This window comes from Gymnodraco acuticeps, unplaced genomic scaffold (assembly GCF_902827175.1).
Source record: "Gymnodraco acuticeps unplaced genomic scaffold, fGymAcu1.1, whole genome shotgun sequence".
In the NCBI taxonomy this organism is placed as follows: Eukaryota; Metazoa; Chordata; class Actinopteri; order Perciformes; family Bathydraconidae; genus Gymnodraco; species Gymnodraco acuticeps.
The window spans coordinates 1,160,422-1,180,771 of record NW_022990693.1 but is presented as its reverse complement, the minus strand read 5'-3'; positions in this window follow the sequence as shown (position 1 = coordinate 1,180,771).

The window sequence follows — 20,350 nt, the reverse complement described above, 5'->3', positions numbered from 1 at the left end:
TAAAACACTTCCCGGTTAGCTTTCCGCTAGAAATTTAAATCTCAAAATGGCAAAAGAACGGCGGAAAAAACGTTCACAGAGAAGACGACAACAATTGTCACTTGCACGAAGCAAGATTATACAAAAAACAAATGACCCCGAACATAAAATACCTTCACGGAGTGCGTCGAGGCGCAAGCTGTCATCCAAAGAACAGGAGGGTTTAGCTAGCGCCTCACTGCAATCTTTAAAGGTCGTTTTCTCAAAATGAGTTTTTTCTCCTACTCTGAGTTCGAAATTTCCACTTCAGTTGCACTTACATACACCAAACCTTCCAGTTATATTCCTATCAATATTATGAAGGCTTTTACAGAAGGGTTTATTCATATGTCATTCATAGCCTGAATTATATAAGATGTTATACCTAGAAACATGGCGAAAATTGATATTTTAGGGCTGTTGACAGTATTTTCTGATTTATGGAGTGATAAAAAGAGATATCCAAAATCCCTTCAGTAAAAGCCATAGATACTAATATGACTACAAAATGAAACAAGCATTTTGAACCTGGCTTTATCCAAAGTTCAGATTTCGGTTCCTGAAATGTTTTAAAATATGCACAAATGTAATGAGATAATGGATAATTTGCATATTCAGAAAACTTGTAATATAAGAAACATTTGCCTTATTGTAGGTAATTAACTGGAGAAATTACCCTATTCACCTGGGGTGTCTCGCCTTAACTGTTAGGCTTAATAAACCATTATAGACCTACATCACTTAGCAACAGCTGCACATGCCCACATGCTAACTATGGGTCTTACAAACCTTAACCTACATAACATTACAAATAGTCAGAAAATATTATTTACAATATTAATAAAACTTTGAATTCAATTTTAACTGATTGACAAGGCAAAACACTGCACAGCGGCAGCAGCATTAAAGGAAAAATATCGTCTTACCTTGTGTTGGGGCTTCACAAAACTCCAAATGTAGCCTTCCTCTCTGGGGTGGCAGTAATGAAGACCCTCATTAGAGCAGATACATCCACATTGTCCAAAATGTTACTATGGACATGCATCAAAGTCAGATGTGTCAGTCTCTTCTGTGTCATATTACTCTAGTTGTACTTGTAGAGGTGGTGGTCCACTCTTTTTATTGGGTTGTTTGTTGGAGAAAAAATCCAAAATCCTTTTTTGCGCCATTCTAGAAAGTTGTCACTCTGCAGTGTGTGTGTCGCATCAATTACGTCACTCTCCCACGACCTACGACCTAGATGACTCGGATTTTATTTGGAAAATAAATTCAAGCCACCTGACTGATACAAATACTGTATATGCTATGACTATTATATGCTACTGTATACAGCTAATTTTATTTTAAGTAAAATCATAACTATTTTATGTAGTTTAATCATTTTTATTTAGGTGGTCACTCACTTTTTCAAATGTACACCACTCACCAACAGGGGGTGCTGCAGCACCCCCAGCACCCCTACTTCCCGCGGCTATGCACCCCCTTGATGAGAAACTGTAAGAAATGATCGGGGAATCCCTCCGGAGTGGAGTCATGACGACTGGATCTGAATGATTTGTTTGTATTTGGTGGTTTGTGTTCCAGCTGTCGATCAGCAACTATATATCCATAATCCACCAGTTAAAGGAAATACAACTAATGTGTTGTGTTATATTAGCTGTACAATTGACCACATATGGTGTTCTTAGTTTCCATACCTCCTGTGCTTTACGAGCGACTTATCAAGTAGGCTATTGGCGAACAGCATAAAACATGATTAAACGCAGTGCTTGAATTGGGCCGGTACTCACCGGTACGAAGTACCGGCACTTCTGATTTTTACCCATGCAGTGGCGAGCCGTCAGGGCCCTCTAGGCCCTCTGTGAGGGCCTAAGATATTCTAAAAAATAATATTTGAAAACATAAAAATAATTATTTATTTTTTATATTTTTTTGTTGTTACATTTTTCATTAGTTTTACCAAAATAACTTGATTTAATTGTATTTAATATAATATTTCCAAAGAAATAAATCCTTCGAATCTGCCTGTTCAGTTTCTGTTGGAATGTGAAGGGTTAAATCTATACAGTCTATGGGTTAAATGCCGTCTCTGCGAGTTATGTGAAGACGGGAGAGCTTGTTGGTCCCTCTCTACATTCACAGAGGGCCCGCTATAGTAACTCAACGAGAGAGTAAAGTTCCCGCTGTGAGGTCTATGCAAGTGGTGCAGTGACGCGTCCTAAAACCCGGAAGTAAGCTGCGCTCGGGTTCCCTCGACAAAAGAGCAATGCGATTTCTCCATAGGATTTTGGAAAATAGCTCGAAATAAGGTCTGTGGAAAACGAACCTGTTAGATAAATGCACGTTTTGTTCAGCCGGATAATATCCACATGTCTAGTTGTCTACCCTACTTTTATTATTTTCGAGTCATAAATCTAATCGATAGATTTATTATCGATAGATTTATAATTAGCATAAGTTCGTTCATGATTGCTCACTTCAGTGATAGTGATGACATCGTTGCGAAATTATTAACCGAGTCATTTTCAAGATTGAGTTACAATGATAAACTGGAGTGGCAAAGGATCAGCTGAATGACCCGCAAGTGCTTCATCTAAAAAGACGGGAGGATGGACCTTGTGTTTCAGTGATTTGATCATCAAAGCTAGGCCTCAGTCATTTTCAATGCGGGCCGCCGTGCCGACTTACTTCATTTGTAATTGTTACTTGGCTGTGGGTGCCCTGTCATGATAGGTGTTTATATTTGGTGTTGTTCTGTGTGGTAGAGGTTCGCTGTCATTGATGCGTTTTGCACCCGGGCCGCTGTTTTGATATTCCGCTGAAGTATACGGTGTGACGTAATATCTCTTCTTTTTTTTCGAGGGAAGGAGGGGGGGGGGTCAGAGGGCCTAGGTATAAAGGTCACGGCTCGCCACTGTACCCATGTGGTACCGGCACTTCTTACTGAGTACCGGCAAGGTGCCGGTACTCAGCCGCCGGCGGCACGTCATGACGGCCCGGACTGGCCATCGGGAGGACCGGGAGGTTTCCCGATGGCCTGGCCTGTTAAGTGGCCTGCTGGCTTGAGGATTTCTTTTTATAGGTATGTATTGTGAACGCAACGCTGCGCAAATGTGGGTCTGACTCTGCCTCACAGAGAGTGACTGGCTGTCTACATGATGTGGCCTGCCAACATGGCCACTTTCATACAGATCATACTAATGCCCTCGATTGGTCTCTGTGTGTCATTCAAGCTCGGGAGGGTGTGTGTATGTGTGGCGCGAGCGAGCGAGAACGCGCCCACCGGTTACGTGTATTGTTGTTAGCATCTGGTGCTAGCTAGCTGCGCTAACGGATATAAGGAGCTGTTTCAACAACAAGGTGGAGGGAGAGTCCTCTCCAGTCAGACTGAGAGGCTGATAACTACAGCTCAGGTGAGGTAAATTACTCTCTGAGTGTTTAGATAGTTAACTTTGTCTAAGTTATCTCAGTAGGTCTCAAACAGTTCGGTCACCATTTATGTAAACACATATTTCCATTTGAGGGGGTAGTGATTAGTAAAATATGCATGAATAATACAAATAAAAATGTTAACTAGGTGAAAAAAGGTAAGATAAACGTGTCTTTGCTGCTGCCTCAAAGAGCAGCAGAGGGAGAGGGGGGAGACAGGAGAGGCTGATTCAGGAGCCCAGACACACTCACAACTATAAATGAACCAAAAACAAATAAATAAACACGTTTCAGTGTTTTTCATATTGGATATGGTATGTTATTGGTTATGGCCATGTACTTATGATTTTATGATTATTTAAATGTGAACAGTTCTGTTTCATATGGGTGTAGTCTCTTTATTTCCCCCTCAAAATGCACCAGATTGATGCATTTAAGTCCAACATTTAAAATAAAATATTACCGGGGGAGCATGCCCCCGGACCCCCCTAAAGGATTTACCCCCACTTAAAATATGTTCACATAGGTTCCTAAATAGATTTCCACATTTTTTTTAAATAGTAACCCATCTTCATATGTTTATTTTTGGGTAGTAGATTTAAACTAGAGGGCTATCACTATGGGCAGCAACACTGTAAATATTGACAAATAAATCCAGTAAAATGGCACAAAAAACTGGTAGTGGCCTGGCTGGGTGTATAATTCCCGGCCTAACTTATTGTCCCAGTCCGGCCCTGATTGATGCATGACAACAAATATGCCCAGCGTACCTATGACGCGCCACAGCGATAGACAAGAGCAGAAAAGACATCACATAACGTTAGCATTTCGAAAATGTTGGCATGGCTTAATAATAGTGCAATAAGACAGCGGTTGTCGCCAGACAAGGATTCGCTCTCTCCTTTCCTGCTGAAAGATGGTGAGTGTACTCAGGGACGAGGAGTCATTTAACCAGCGGCCAGTAGGAGTCAGGCTTTACTTTCTTTTATATCCATAAAGAAAAAGTAAATCTGTTTACAGTTGTTTCATTATGGATGTTGAGAGGTATCCATATACAGTTGCAAGAAAAAGTATGTGAACCCTTTGGATTCTCCACACATAGCGTTGTGTGTTCCTTCCAAACAACTCAACTTTGGTTTCATCTGTCCACAGAATATGTTGCCAGTAGTGCTGTGGAACATCCAGGTGCTCTTTTGCAAACTTCAAACGTGCAGCAATGTTTTTTCTGGACAGCAGTGGCTTCCTCCGTGGTGTCCTCCGTGGTGTCCTCCCATGAACTCCATTCTTGTTCAGTGTTTTACGTATCGTAGATTCGTCAACAGAGATGTTAGCATGTGCCAGAGATTTCTTTAAGTCTCTAGCTGACACTCTAGGATTCTTCTTCACCTCATTGAGCATTCTGCGCTGTGCTCTTGCAGTCATCTTTACAGGACGGCCACTCCTAGGGAGAGTAGCAACAGTGCTGAACTTTCTCCATGTATTGACAACTTGTCTTACCGTGGACTGATGAACATCAAGGCTTTCAGAGATACTTTTGTAACCCTTTCCAGCTTTATGCAAGTCAACAATTCTTAATGGTAGGCCTTCTGAGAGCTCTTTTGTGCGAGGCATGGTTCACATCTGGAAATGCTTCTTAAGAATAGCAAATTCAAAACTGGTGTGTATTTTTTATAGGGCAGGGCAGCTTTAACCAACACCTCCAATCTCGTCTCATTGATTGGACTCCAGGTTGGCTGACTCCTGACTCCAATTAGCTCTTGAAGAAGTCTTTAGCCTAGGGGTTCACATACTTTTTCCACCCTGCACTGTGAATGTTTACATGGTGTGTTCAATAAAAACATGAAAACATATAATTGTTTGTGTGGTATTAGTTTAAGCAGACTGTGTTTGTCTATTGTTGTGACTTAGATGAAGATCAGAACACATTTTATGACCAACTTATGCAGAAATCCAGGTAATTCCAAAGGGTTCACATACTTTTTCTTGCAACTGTATCTCTTCATTTTGCTCTCAAAGTGCACCAGATTGATGCATCTAACTTCACCCCTAGGGTGTCAGGTCCACTCCTCACTTATAAAAATAGCACTTTACCACTGCACCCCCTCTAATCTCAGATGCACCCTGAGTCACTTTGTTTAAGTACAGTGAGCCTTTCTAATATATACAGTAAAGAGACAAACCCACCAGCATTATAGGATATACTATGACTTTGAGCCAAACACTTGTTTTTCGGCTGTATAAATAAATTGACTTGAAACAGTTGCTGATTTAGAGTACTGGCACCTTTTTTATTCCAATTCAAGCACTGATTAAACGTGATAGTATCTACAACCTATAGAAATGCAAAACGGCGTCAGTTTAGAGTAATTCTGTCCTTCTGTTTACCGCATCATTTATGAGAACACATTTCTTATCAAGAGAACATAATCGAGGGGTGATCAATAACATTTCCGTATTTATGTATTTCTCCAAGTTATGTTTTTGTGTGCACTGAGGAGTCTCAAACAGCCGTTTGTTAAATCATTTTAAGATTGGCTTTAATCAATTTGTGCAAATGAATTCTTCATATATGATAAATGAGAGGTAACATTCTATTTATGGTATTATTTCCACACATTTCTCTCCATTCTTCCTTCTGCCAACGGTGTCGCAGATTCTTGTCTCTCCCGTGTTTGTGCTTAGTGCGTACGCATGGGTCAGAGTTTGCGTGGAGGACCGCATGTTTTCCCGTCAAGTTTTTTTTTATAAATCGCAAACATTGCGTAGAAACTGGCGTACGCCATCTTTTGAGCGTAAGCACCGTTTATAAATGAGGCCCCTGAGCCTTTGGATACAACATGAAAAAAGCATGGCGCAGGGGCGCCGCCAGGGATTTTGGGCCCCATGAAAAGATATCACATTGGGCCCCACCACCAGACCCAGGCCACGCCAACCAAGCACAATGCTGTAACCACACCTCCAGAACCCAACCCACTAATTTATGCTTTAAATAACTCTACCTGTACAGGCTTGCATCTATCTTGTAGTCCAATGCTAACTGCACAATATTTACTGACACTGAGCGGGGAACATATAACACTGTGCAGATGTGCAACATTATACTGCAGTAGAATTCACTATTTTATATAACATTAACATTCCTGACAATAGTCATGGTGTACATGCCTTTTTAATAACATTTTTGAATGGAACATTCATAAATCAAAATAAATATAACTTAAATATACATGACCTCTTAAATTAAAATAAAGTGAACATTAACACCAATATTATCATTTATAAAATGCTATAACAAAACAAAAATAACAAGCAGCAGATTTTTTAATTAAATATACATACCAACTACAAAACAAGCGGGTATTAAAGTGTAAATGGACAACAAAACGGAAATGGAAATTAAAAGGCCTGATGGTGGTGCTAAATCAGAGCCTATTACCTGTTCTCAGTCTTGTTCTCATCATGCATCTTGTGTGTAGTGATCCAATATCGTTACCATAGCCTTGCCCTTCAACAGTTATTACGAGCCCTGGCTCAGCCTTACTCACCAAGAGCCCAGCGCCTAGCCTTCTTACAGGCAAAGTCACTGATCAAGTCCTTGAAGTCCAGCTTTATAGCCAACTGGCTTTCAATGGACAGCATGGCAAGACTGCAAAGCCTTATGGGGGGTCAGCATAGGCGGAGTTTGACATTTGCGGTTGGGGGGGCAAACCTTTTTTACTGACGTCAGTACACAGTCCCAACTATTGCGTGGGGTGCTACGGATACAGTAGCAATAAAGCCAGCGCTCACTGGACTGAGTATGACTTTTCCACATACGAACGCAACTCGTCCCGTCATGCACGCCTCATGCCCGCCGTACACACACACACTCATTATGGAAGGGGCGGTCTCTCCCCCCAACAACAGTGCATTACATAACTGTAAAACGTATCATAACTGTGCACATCTTATACTTATTTGATAACTACTATATCCCTTGGTTACTTGAACACGCTACAATATTATTAACCAGTGTCCTACCTTAGTGCAGAAGTAGACGCATTTTTTTACGTTCCGCATATATGTCCACTATCCCCTCAGGTGACAGCTGAGCAGTTATATCGTCCTCAATGTGAAGAACAGCAAGTGAGGAAAATCTTGTTCCTCCCATCGTTGACCGCAGCCAGTTCCGAATTCTCCTCATTGCAGAAAAACTTCTCTCTGAGGTGACAGATCCGATAGGCAGAGTCAGTGCCAACTGGAGCATCTTGTATCAATTTGGATGAATCAATAAAACACAAAAAACGCTCCTTGATTTCAAGCTGCTCTGCATATCTTAAACACACTGATAATTGTTCCATTTTACAAGACCTGGCCTCATCTGCGATTATAGAAAAAAATCCAGTATCCTGCACTTTCTCTACAATTTCTGCACAAACTAAGTTAGCGCATATGTCAATGACTTCGTTCTGGAAATCTGGGCTAGTCGCATTGAAATAGTTGGACTGCATGTTTTTAAAAGCAGAATCATACTTGGAGAAGAAGCCACAAACCTCAAGAAAATTCCCACGCGACTCTGACTCGCTTCCCTCCCGATGCCTACGAAAAGGCAATCCGAGTTTGGACGACAGCCTCTCAATATCAAAAATGTTGCACAAATAAGATCTGTTCTTCTCAACAGCATCTTCGTGGCTTCGGGAAAGTTTAGCTGCAATAGATCCAGAAGACGCAGTCACTTTATAGTTATCCCATTTAACCATGCAGTTCAGATGGGCCTGGGAGTGTGCATGTTTCTCCAGTTTGCTGCTTAGTTTTTTTCCAGTCACTCAGGCCCTTTCTAAAGGAATCCTCCACACCGCTGTCAGTCTGGAAGTTGCAGCATGAAAAACAGAAGACGGCATCCATTCGTACTGAATATTCAAGCCAGGGATAGTTCTTGTAATAGTACGTGGAAAATTATCGTTTTGTTTTCCCAATCATTTTTGAGGGGAATTCGGATAAAGTAGGCTGCTTGGGACAGCTGTGTTTTTCCCCAAGATCATCATGACCCACTGACGGCCCGGCACCGGTGGTCTCCCTGCTGTGGGGTTAATGACGTTAGTTGGTCCTGCTAATCCAGAGCTCTCCGCTTTGGGGCTAACGTTATCTGGTTTAGCTAATCCAGAGCTGCTTGTTTGTGTGTCTGCCACTTCACATTCTGACGGCTGCTGGTTGGTAAGGTTAGGCTCAGTCGGTGGCTCTTCTGTTGTTGAAGCTTTTACAAGACGAAATTGGACGTTTTAAAAATCGCTGAATATCCATTACTGCTAATTCTTGTAATACAATAGCTGAATCACTTGTATACAAAAAAAAGTGAGGGAACTTGTGTCCTTAACACGTCACACACACACAAACGTCACAACATGCGACTGCTCAAAAATGAAATTATTTCAAACAAAACCTGATATTATTCAGATTTGTATTGTAACAATCATTTTATTACATCTATTAAATTATTGATATACGAAATATTTGTATTGGAACAGTTTTAGACTTAGTAATGCAGTAACATATTTCAGCCACCAGGGGGGGCAATGCCCCCCCTGCCCCCCCGCAAAATCCGTTTATGGGGGTCAGGGCTGCTGAGCCTAAAGATGGATCTGTTGGTCCTGGCACCAGGGGGAGGGACAACTGATTAAGTATGAATATCTGCTAAAAATGTACCTGCATTTATTAAATGTCAGCTAAAAGAGGAGTGAAATGAAAAACCTCTGAATTTTCTGTGAAGATATTAACAGTGCTTAAAGGTGGGGTAGGTAATTTTGGAGAAACCAGCTCGAGTGCGCTAGAATTTGAAAAATCTGCCACTTCTTTACAGAGCCCCTCCTCCAACACACACGAACGCGCACATGACCAATGAGGGCACGAGATAAGTTTGTGCACAGATGGAAGGCTGACAGGCAGGTAGGCCATCCAGTTATTTTAGCCGGGCCGGCTCAGATGATTGGTCGTGCTTTTTACAGCACTACGGCTTCCACAGATGACATTTTTTTATGGATTTTTTGTCAAAGCATTTAATATATTCATTGCTATCGGGATGTTAAGAGCATTCCATGGAATATAACAAAAAGTGTATCTCGAGCCGGTTTCTCAAACTTACCTACCCCACCTTTAATGTCAGCAAAACATTACAATTATTATTTACAATGGACTACGCTTAGCGAACAGACTAATTTCCACCACTCATGGACCACACCCACCTTTTCTTTTGAAAAACTGGGTGACATACTGTCGCCCTTTAGTCCCTTACTCTTGTCTTTCTCTCCTTTCTTTTCTCTTTTGAAAGCCTGAGTCGTTGAGACATCGTACACACGTAAGTACTAGCATCCCTCCTCACATGCTCTCACTACTCTCTCTCTCTGCTAGAAAGGGCCGGTGCTGCACAGCGTTTGGAGGCAGGACCAAACCATTACATGTAAATAGAGGGGGGTGTTCGATGCTTTGGATAATTAACTTTTGGAAGAAAATAAGTTAAATGAATCATAAGTTTAGTGAGTACATCATCAATATGACTTTATATTAATGTTAATTATTGATGATTGATGAAAGGTTACTTAACATTTTTTTCTTAATGTTCTAACATTTTTTGGGGCCCCTGTCAGTCACGGGCCCTTAGAATCATCCTAACTTTTCACCCCCTTACGGCGCCCCTGAGGGTGCCACAGGTGCCTCAACTATCCAAAGGAGTCCAGCTGCAGAACACATGTTGTTCAACGTGATGTAATACGTTAGTAAAAGCAGCAGTTTGTCTCTAATGACTTCCAGGAGGTCGGACATCCTTGAAATGGAGCAGTGTGAAGCTAAACAAACCAAACGCACAAAATAAAACATAGTAAAAGTAAACTTCTGCAGTAAACACTTTGCACCGGAGTAGTTATACACATACCACTTTCGTCTCATTAGTATGCATAGAAAGTGACAGGTCACACCTCTAAGTCCCGCCCCCACTTCCGGTTTTCAAAATAAAAAATTACAAATATTTTTAAAATGATAAAAATAAAAATGCTGCCCCTACCGGTCGCCCCCGCTTCCGGTTTTCAAAAATAAAATAACATGACATTTAACAACCATGAGAAAAATAAAATGCTGCCCCCTGCCGGTTTTCAAAATAAAATTTGAAAATAATTTGAAAATGATCAAATAAAAAATGCTGCCCCTACCGGTCGCCCCCGCTTCCGGCAAAATAACATGAAATGTAACAACCAGGAGAAAATAAAATGCTGCCCCCTACGGTTTTACAAAATAATAATTTTATAATGAATCACATATGCATAGGATCAATGTCCCTGCCACCTAGTCACTTCCTGTGCGCCTGTATACAGCAGTATTAACTGCAACTTACAAATACTTGCAAATAACATGAAATATACAACCATATATTTTAAAAGTAATGTCTCAGCTCTAAAGAGCAAGGTCCCGCCACCTAACCACTTCCTGTGCCCCTGTATACAGCAGTATTGACTGCAACTTACAAATACTTGCAAATAACATGAAATATAGCAGCCATATATTTTTAAAAGTACTGTCAATCTCACTAACTCTCTCTCTCTGCTTTTCTCTGCCGTGAAAAGTTTGGTGAACAGTCTGAGACAAGTCAAGACAAGTGTGGGGGCACCATAAAACCCCCGACATCCTCTGCAGGCAAATGGTGTGTGTGAGGAGACGGTCTGAGGCTGCTAATTACAAAAGTCTCCGAATTCGGGACAGATGGTCAGAGCAAAACAGAGAAAGCAGTTACATTATTTTCTCATGTATAACTATCTACATGTTTTTTGTAATGTGTATGCATATATATATATATATATATATATATATATATATATACACACATACATATACAGGAGAATAGCCTAAAATAAAAAAGTATTTGCTCTACCATAAAAAACCAAATACAATATAATGCTATTTTGTTAAACAATCAGGAATAACCCCATTGGTTGTTTTAGAATCATTTATATATTGCGGTCTATAAGTAAGCCCGGAAACATCTAGGCAGCCTCTCTTCGCTTTTCCCCGTCAAGGCCCAGATATTTTGAAAATATATGGTAAGTACTTTATTTTTTATGTTATAATAGCATATAGTTAGTTAGTTAATGCTGCTTGATGTGTGTGTGCGTGTTAAAGAACCTCTATGCATCTGTGTTTTTCTATTATGTAACAGCCCTATATTGTAATTATTTAGAAGCTTTAATGAAGTATCCTTCTAAGTACAAATAATGTGGTGTACATTTCTTTTACTATAAGTGTATTTAGCTATATTTCTTAAAAATAAAATATGTTCTTTCAGGTGTAAGTATCCAGAATAACGTACTCACTTGTTTTAAAAAGGTGGTGCACCCCTCCGGCGGCCTGCATGGTCTCTGCTCAGCGCAGATCTGTTCAACAAGTCATCTCAACACAGACGGTGTTTTTGAGAATTCAAACCTACCAGGTAAAAAATGCTTTTTTATGTGTGCTTTTACAAAAGATGATAGCTAAATGATTTTGTTTTCTTGTTAAATGAAAAACTGTTGTCTTCATTATAGCAAGGGGGAGCGTGTCTGATACATGTGTATTACAGTCCTTCTTTTTGTGTTTTTCAGTGTTTTTCTGTGTGTCTGTACACACAAAGCACAAATCATTTAAAACAAACCCTGAATCAAATTTAGAGAGAATCTTAACCAAATCTACTAATACAAAGTACTTTATTATCTACTTTTCAGCTTTTATACACAAAAGTGTATCCTTCAGTAACTTTCTCAGAGAATTTAAGCACGTCAGTTTCAAGAAAGACGACAATAATTAGTAGTTAGACATTTTGGATATCGTGCGTTCTGGCAGTACTATTCCGGTCATTGGGAAACTTTTTGGGACCCATTTAAAACCATTTAAAAGAGAAATTTTCTCTGTCGTTCTTAATGCAAAAACAAATCATCTCTACTCCCTTTGGGTGAAGTCCAGGAATGTTCTCGGGGGGAGTGGACACTTGCTGTTACATGGCATAAAGCTTCTGCAGTGTGCCAATAAATGTATAGTTTCCCTAAAGCTCCATACATTTACACATATTGACTAATGACTCAGCACATGAGGGGTAAATACAAAACAAATCTAAATATCACCAATTATTCCAGAATGTGACTAGAATAGAGTCTAGAGCAGGGGTGGCCAACCAGTCAGAGGTTAAGAGCCACATGTTTTCTATGTTACTGCAAAGAGCCACATCAAACACACAGTCACTGATATTGTTTCAGTTTTTAGTTTTCTGGAGACAAGATTTCAACCACGTCACTGATGCATTTTTGTGGCATTGGGATATATATTTTTTAAATCCTCTGGAGCAGAGAGAGGAGCTGTGGATTATTGTTATTCATTAATCCATCAGTGTTTCTTAGGGTCAAAAACACTAAACCCACAATTTAAGATGAAAGCGTTTAGTTTATTTAATAAAAGAGCACATGTTCAATGTGAAAAGTGACAGTAGTTATAGATTATTTGCAATTTGGTGCTATATATATATATATATATTTTTTTTTTAAATTATATATATAACACCTTGAATTTCATGGGGGACGCGGGGCTCCGTTGGCGGTATTATTGTGATTGGCTCTTGGGCCACATCAAAATTAGACGCCTGTCATCCTCTCATACTGACACCTGACACCACACATACACACGTAGGGAGAGCCGGAGCGATTTTATCCGAGCCCAAACAACTTTGAGCGGCCAAATTACGTCAGAATTATCAGCATTCAATACTTAACAGACCTACTAAATATCAGGTTTAACTGTCAGGAGTAGTGTTGTCACGATACCAACATTTTGGTTTCGATACCAAGTCAAGAATTGCGATTCCGATTATTTTTCTTAAAAAAAGGGAAACAGTCTTAAATGTAATTGTGCTTTATTTCACACCAGAACCATAACACAAACTTTTAAACAATGAGAACAATAAATAAAATAAAGGACAAGAATTCGTATTAAATCAAATTAATACATTTCTTACAGACAGGCCTCGTGGTGTCCGTAGGCTTGCCCTCACTGTCAGAGACATAGCTAAAATACATCAAAATGTCGCTTCTGGCGTCTTTTTTGTCAACAAGCCGAGGCGCAGCAGCAGCTGCACTCCCACTTGCAGCCATGCTTCTCGTTTTCTCACATGCTCTGGCAGCTAGCGCGTGGCCGCGTGCACTAGAGAGGGGAGGGACTTAGAGCGTGCTTGAGAGGGAGGGACTAAGAGCGTGCTTGAGAGGGAGGGACTGCAGGCACGGCTGCAGTGCAGGGAGTGAAAGCAGAGCGCTGAACACACACGGCTCTTATTAAAACAGCGCTTTCTCACCGGAGTACTTTCCCCCGTCACTCTTAAAGTACCGATACTAATGAAACGGAGGAATCGTAACGTTTTTAACGGCAGGGTATACCTTTCAAGTATCGGTACACCGTGCAACACTAGTCAGGAGTCAGTGTCTCTCCCCCAAACTCACACATACAATTCGATATGAACTGAAGAGCCGCATGAAACTAGGCAAAGAGCCGCATGCGGCTCGAGAGCCGCGGGTTGGCCACCCCTTGTCTAGAGAATGGACCCAGGCTTTGTCTTCAGCCATCAACTAAATAGGGGCGTGCTTTTTTTTGAATCACCAGTATGTTACTCACCATTGAAGACAGTGTTGAGGGGGCAAGCAAAGTGTACTCAGCGGCAGATTGCATGGAAGCAGAAAGGCCTGGCTCAGACACCATGTCTCCAAAGGTTGACTGGGAACTTCCAACCAGTTCCATCACCTGTTTAGCTTGAGGCACAAAGGGAATTTAAACACCATTAAAAATATGGATTACAGAAAAACAATATATGTATTAATGTAGTAAATCGGGTAATCATTAATAAGGGGAAAATGTGCAAGTCTAACCTGAGTCTGGCATGAGCACTTGATCAATAAGGTGGATGACAATGTCCTTCTTGAGCACCAGCTTGATGCCATTGACTGTTAAACTCTCGCCATCACAGCCTTGAAATCAAAGTAACGCTTCTAAAAAACATATATTTTAGAAAAGTAATGTTAGTCATGTCAAGTTATCAAGACTGCTGTGTTTCATCGAAACAGTGTTAAGAGTCACAGTCTTTAAGAAAATCTGGTCAGAAAAAGTACTTAACTTTCTACCAGTTGTAAGTTGTCATATATATAAAAAAAAGTAAGAGACTTACTGTTTCCTTAGTGAGAGAATTACACATACATCTGCAGAGTGTCTGTAAAAAGTCTCAAAATCTCCATTGAAATAGCGTTAAAATCAAAAAGTGCCTCTAAAGAAAATGTATTCCGATAAAAGTATTTTATTTTCAGAAATGTTTAAGGTTTTGCATACATAAAAAGTGTATCTTACAGTTCCTTTTGTGAGAGAATTACACACAAATCTGCAGAGTGTCACTAAAAAGTTTTACACAGGGACTGACATTCTGTATGAGGGTTTCACACCTGAGCTGCTGGGGGGAGGGCGTTGAAAAGGGGGTGAGTATGTTTGGCTCTCTGGTGTGTTAAGAGTCACAGTCTTAAAGAAAAATCTGGTCAGAAAAAGTACTTAACTTTCTACCAGTTGTAAATTGTCATACATATAAAAAAAGTAAGAGACTTACTGTTTCCTTTGTGAGAGAATTACACATAAATCTGCAGAGTGTCTGTAAAAAGTCTCAAAATCACAAACTGCAGACGCCTCAAGGAGAGACTTGAAAAGATCCATGCCGAGTGGGGGGAGAAGAAGAAGACTAATAACCAGCAGTTGACTGAAGCCAGGGACTTGTTCGATACATTGACTTTTTTCTTTAAAGTAAAATAAAAATGGGAAACTACTATGCAAAACGCTCTGTATATATTGATCAGAATGTAGTCAATACCCTTTTAATAAGTGTGGTGATGAGGACGATTGAAAACAGAACGAGTAGTGACCCCTGTGTAAACAGAATGGCTGAAGTTTGTAAACTAGAAGACATTTTGGCTATCGTGCGTTCTGGCAGTACTATCCCCGGTCATTGGGAAACGATTGTAAACGAAACATTTAAAGTGGTCCTGGAATCTTCATTTTCTGAAACATTCTGTAACATTATCTCAGAAATGAAACAAACATCAAAAGTGTATCATGTGCTCTCAGTGTATGCTCTGTTTGTAGATGTAATGCATCTCTGTGCAGAAAGCAGCATACACATGAATATTCTGACTGAAGTGAAAAAACTCCATCACGATATCTCCAGTAATATGGGGAATTCTAAGCTGGAGACGGTCCTGCGGATGTTGCAATCAGTATAACTATTTGATTTTTGGGTGTGAAAAATAAAAAAGTGTTTTTTACATTTAAAAACTGTTGTCTTCATTATAGCAAGGGGGAGCGTGTCTCATACATGTGTATTACAGTCCTTCTTTTTGTGTTTTTCAGTGTTTTTCTGTGTGTCTGTGTGACAAAGCACAAATCATTTCAAACAAACCCTGAATCAAATTTAGAGAGGACCATTAAGAGTCAGATTCTTAACAAAATCTACAGACACAAAGTACTTCATTATGTACTTTTCAGCTTTTATACACAAAAGTGTATCCTTCAGTAACTTTCTCAGAGAATTTAAGCATAAATCTGCCAAATGTTTCAAAACTGCCTTGTTTCACTGAAATAGCCTCAAAATCACAAACTGCCATTAAGAGTCAGATGCTTTTACGGAATCTAATAAAACAGAGTATTTTCTACAGATGACTCCTCCCACTCAACGCAATAAGTCCCATCTCACTCAGCAAATCATATAAAACTAAGGACCCCCACTAAGACGACCGTTGAAAGTAGCCATGAATCTGAGAAAAACCAAGTCTGATGTAGCCCCCCCCCCCCTTATTATCACCAGGATAACGGATATGGGCTTAATGACTGGATGTTACAAAGTAAGGGGGAGGATGTTCCCGAAGAAGAGCCCTCCTCTATATCATATCCATGTAAGGTCTTTAGGACAAAAGAGGACCACGATAACATGACATATGAAGAATATCTTTCTTTAAAAGATGGTATTATAGATAACCTTTATAGAAACAGTATATCTCATACCACTCGCCACGATCGCAAACGACAATTAGCAGAAAAGAAAAGAAAAAGTAAAGAAAAACGAAGGAAAATGAAAAGGAGAAGAAAAATGAAAAGCAAACGCAGAATGCGAATGAAAAGAAAAGGACGGAAAACCAAAAAGACAAAACGAAGGAAGGTGAAAAGAAAAAGGAACAAAGTGAAGAAATGTAATGGTGTTGTTGTTGAGTCATTACCGGATCATAATAATCTTATCGATCATCTACCGCTAACCGACTGCTGCGAATGTGTTGAACAAATACCAAAAGCAATGGCAGAGCTTTGCTTCAATATAATGAGAGAAAAAGCACGATACTGTGGAATTGCCCAAATTGGTGACAGTGCCAGAACATGCATTAAAAGACTGCTGGAGGATTTCTATTCTAGTGTCGGTTGTCATTACATCGAAGGATATGCCAAAACGTGTGACGACATAGACAAAGCTTTTGAAGACAATTATATGGTACCTGTCCTTACAGCTAAACAAATCCTACGCCAGGTATTCAACAGACCACAAGAAGCACAAGAAGCCCCAGAAAGGATTACATTCAGAGCTAATAATGGTGAAACCGAAGAAGAAGCAAAGCAGATTATAATCGTTGCGGGTGAAAGGATAGAGAATTTGCATGTGATGTTAATGCATTTATCTGATATAAAAAATGCATTTTGTTTACTTCCAAGAGACCCCTAAACATCTACTTGGGCAATGTGAATTGAACGATAAACCGATCACTGTCAATGAAACGCGGAGAGAAGCAGCAGTGCAAATCGTTAAGTCTATTACCTTGTATGCACTACGACATTAACTTGGTAAAATGTAATGTGTTTTTATGAAAGTGTGTTGAATGTTGTGTTTTCAATTAAACAACCATTACAAAATGAAAATGTGTTTTATTTTTTGCTCTCATATATAGTAATAGTATTGTAAACGAAACATTTATAATAAATATTCGACAGGCTGCCACACAGCCTGCAATCCGTCACCCCGACCCTCAGTATGTGCACTAAAGAATGGTCAAAGATTACGGCTTTTTCGGTTTTCTAACCACCATTAGGCGTCTAAAAAGAGTTGGTTTTACTGAGACACCATATTGATTTTTGCTCCACCACAAATGGAGTCATTTTTCTTGACCATAAGGACCTGAGATGTGCAGTAATTTATTTGTAAGTGGGTACACTTACAAAATATGCAAGGGATCAAATACTTATTTCCTCCACTATATTTGACTCTTCACTTGCTGTAACAAATATGCATTTCCTCTCTGTGGGACGAATAAGGGTATTCTGATAATTCCTCATACATACTCCTTTAAACCATTTTTTAAAAGTTAAGACATTCAATGGTAACCTTGTTAACAGAAGTGGCAATAACAGAGTGATATTGACTTTTAGTGATTTATTTATTATGCACTTTTTTCCTGCAGGTGTGGCTTGAGGAAGGAACACAGCGGCGGAGGAAAATGCCACAATGTCAATGGGGGTACATGAGCCAACCACCTTGGGTATAAAGGCAGGGTTGGGCTTCAGCAACACTCTCGTTTGCCCCGGGGCAAACTGAGTGCACGAAGGATGTACAGGCAATAAGGCTGTAAAACTCCTGAGCTCTGTGAAGTGTTTTCACTTGTCTTTTTATGTCTTGAGTATATTGTATGTTGCATTATTGGAGAAGCTTAGGACCCAGGGTTAGGTTTAGGGTTTTCATTGCCTAAACAACGCTGTTGTGCATACAGTATGTCAATACAACTTGGTATGTTGAATTGAAACTTGTGTATATGTTATCCAACAGTATAATCAACCAGTGCTGCTATAAGCTCCGTGGCAGGGGGAGACGTGATGGCAGTTTATAGCAGCACTTCTTGTGCTTCTTGTGGTCTGTTGAATACCTGGCGTAGGATTTGTTTAGCTGTAAGGACAGGTACCATATAATTGTCTTCAAAAGCTTTGTCTATGTCGTCACACGTTTTGGCATATCCTTCAATGTAATGACAACCGACACTAGAATAGAAATCCTCCAGCAGTCTTTTAATGCATGTTCTGGCACTGTCACCAATTTGGGCAATTCCACAGTATCGTGCTTTTTCTCTCATTATATTGAAGCAAAGCTCTGCCATTGCTTTTGGTATTTGTTCAACACATTCGCAGCAGTCGGTTAGCGGTAGATGATCGATAAGATTATTATGATCCGGTAATGACTCAACAACAACACCATTACATTTCTTCACTTTGTTCCTTTTTCTTTTCACCTTCCTTCGTTTTGTCTTTTTGGTTTTCCGTCCTTTTCTTTTCATTCGCATTCTGCGTTTGCTTTTCATTTTTCTTCTCCTTTTCATTTTCCTTCATTTTTCTTTACTTTTTCTTTTCTTTTCTGCTAATTGTCGTTTGCGATCGTGGCGAGTGGTATGAGATATACTGTTTCTATAAGGTTATCTATAATACCATCTTTTAAAGAAAGATATTCTTCATATGTCATGTTATCGTGGTCCTCTTTTGTCCTAAAGACCTTACATGGATATGATATAGAGGAGGGCTCTTCTTCGGGAACATCCTCCCCCTTACTTTGTAACATCCAGTCATTAAGCCCATATCCGTTATCCTGGTGATAATAAGGGGGGGGGGGGGCTACATCAGACTTGGTTTTTCTCAGATTCATGGCTACTTTCAACGGTCGTCTTAGTGGGGGTCCTTAGTTTTATATGATTTGCTGAGTGAGATGGGACTTATTGCGTTGAGTGGGAGGAGTCATCTGTAGAAAATACTCTGTTTTATTAGATTCCGTAAAAGCATCTGGACTCTTAATGGCAGTTTGTGATTTTGAGGCTATTTCAGTGAAACAAGGCAGTTTTGAAACATTTGCTTAAATTCTCTGAGAAAGTTACTGAAGTGATACACTTTTGTGTATAAAAAGCTGAAAAGTAGATAATAAAGTACTTTGTATTAGTAGATTTGGGTTAAGATTCTCTCTAAATTTGATTCAGGGTTTGTTTTAAATGATTTTGTGGCTTGTGTGTACAGACACACAGAAAAACCTGAAAAACACAAAAAGAAGGACTGTAATACACATGTATCAGACACGCTCCCCCTTGCTATAATGAAGACAACAGTTTTTCATTTAACAAGAAAACAAAATCATTTAGCTATCATCTTTTGTAAAGCACACATAAAAAAGCATTTTTTACCTGGTAGGTTTGAATTCTCAAAAACACCGTCTGTGTTGAGATGACTTGTTGAACAGATCTGCGCTGAGCAGAGACCATGCAGGCCGCCGGAGGGGTGCACCACCTTTTTAAAACAAGTGAGTACGTTATTCTGGATACTTACACCTGAAAGAACATATTTTATTTTTAAGAAATATAGCTAAATACACTTATAGTAAAATAAATGTACACCACATTATTTGTACTTAGAAGGATACTTCATTAAAGCTTCTAAATAATTACAATATAGGGCTGTTACATAATAGAAAAACACAGATGCATAGAGGTTCTTTAACACGCACACACACATCAAGCAGCATTAACTAACTAACTATATGCTATTATAACATAAAAAAAAAAGTACTTACCATATATTTTCAAAATATCTGGGCCTTGACGGGGAAAAGCGAAGAGAGGCTGCCTAGATGTTTCCGGGCTTACTTATAGACCGCAATATATAAATGATTCTAAAACAACCAATGGGGTTATTCCTGATTGTTTAACAAAATAGCATTATATTGTATTTGGTTTTTTATGGTAGAGCAAATACTTTTTTATTTTAGGCTATTCTCCTGTATATGTATGTGTGTATATATATATATATATATATATATATGTATGCATAC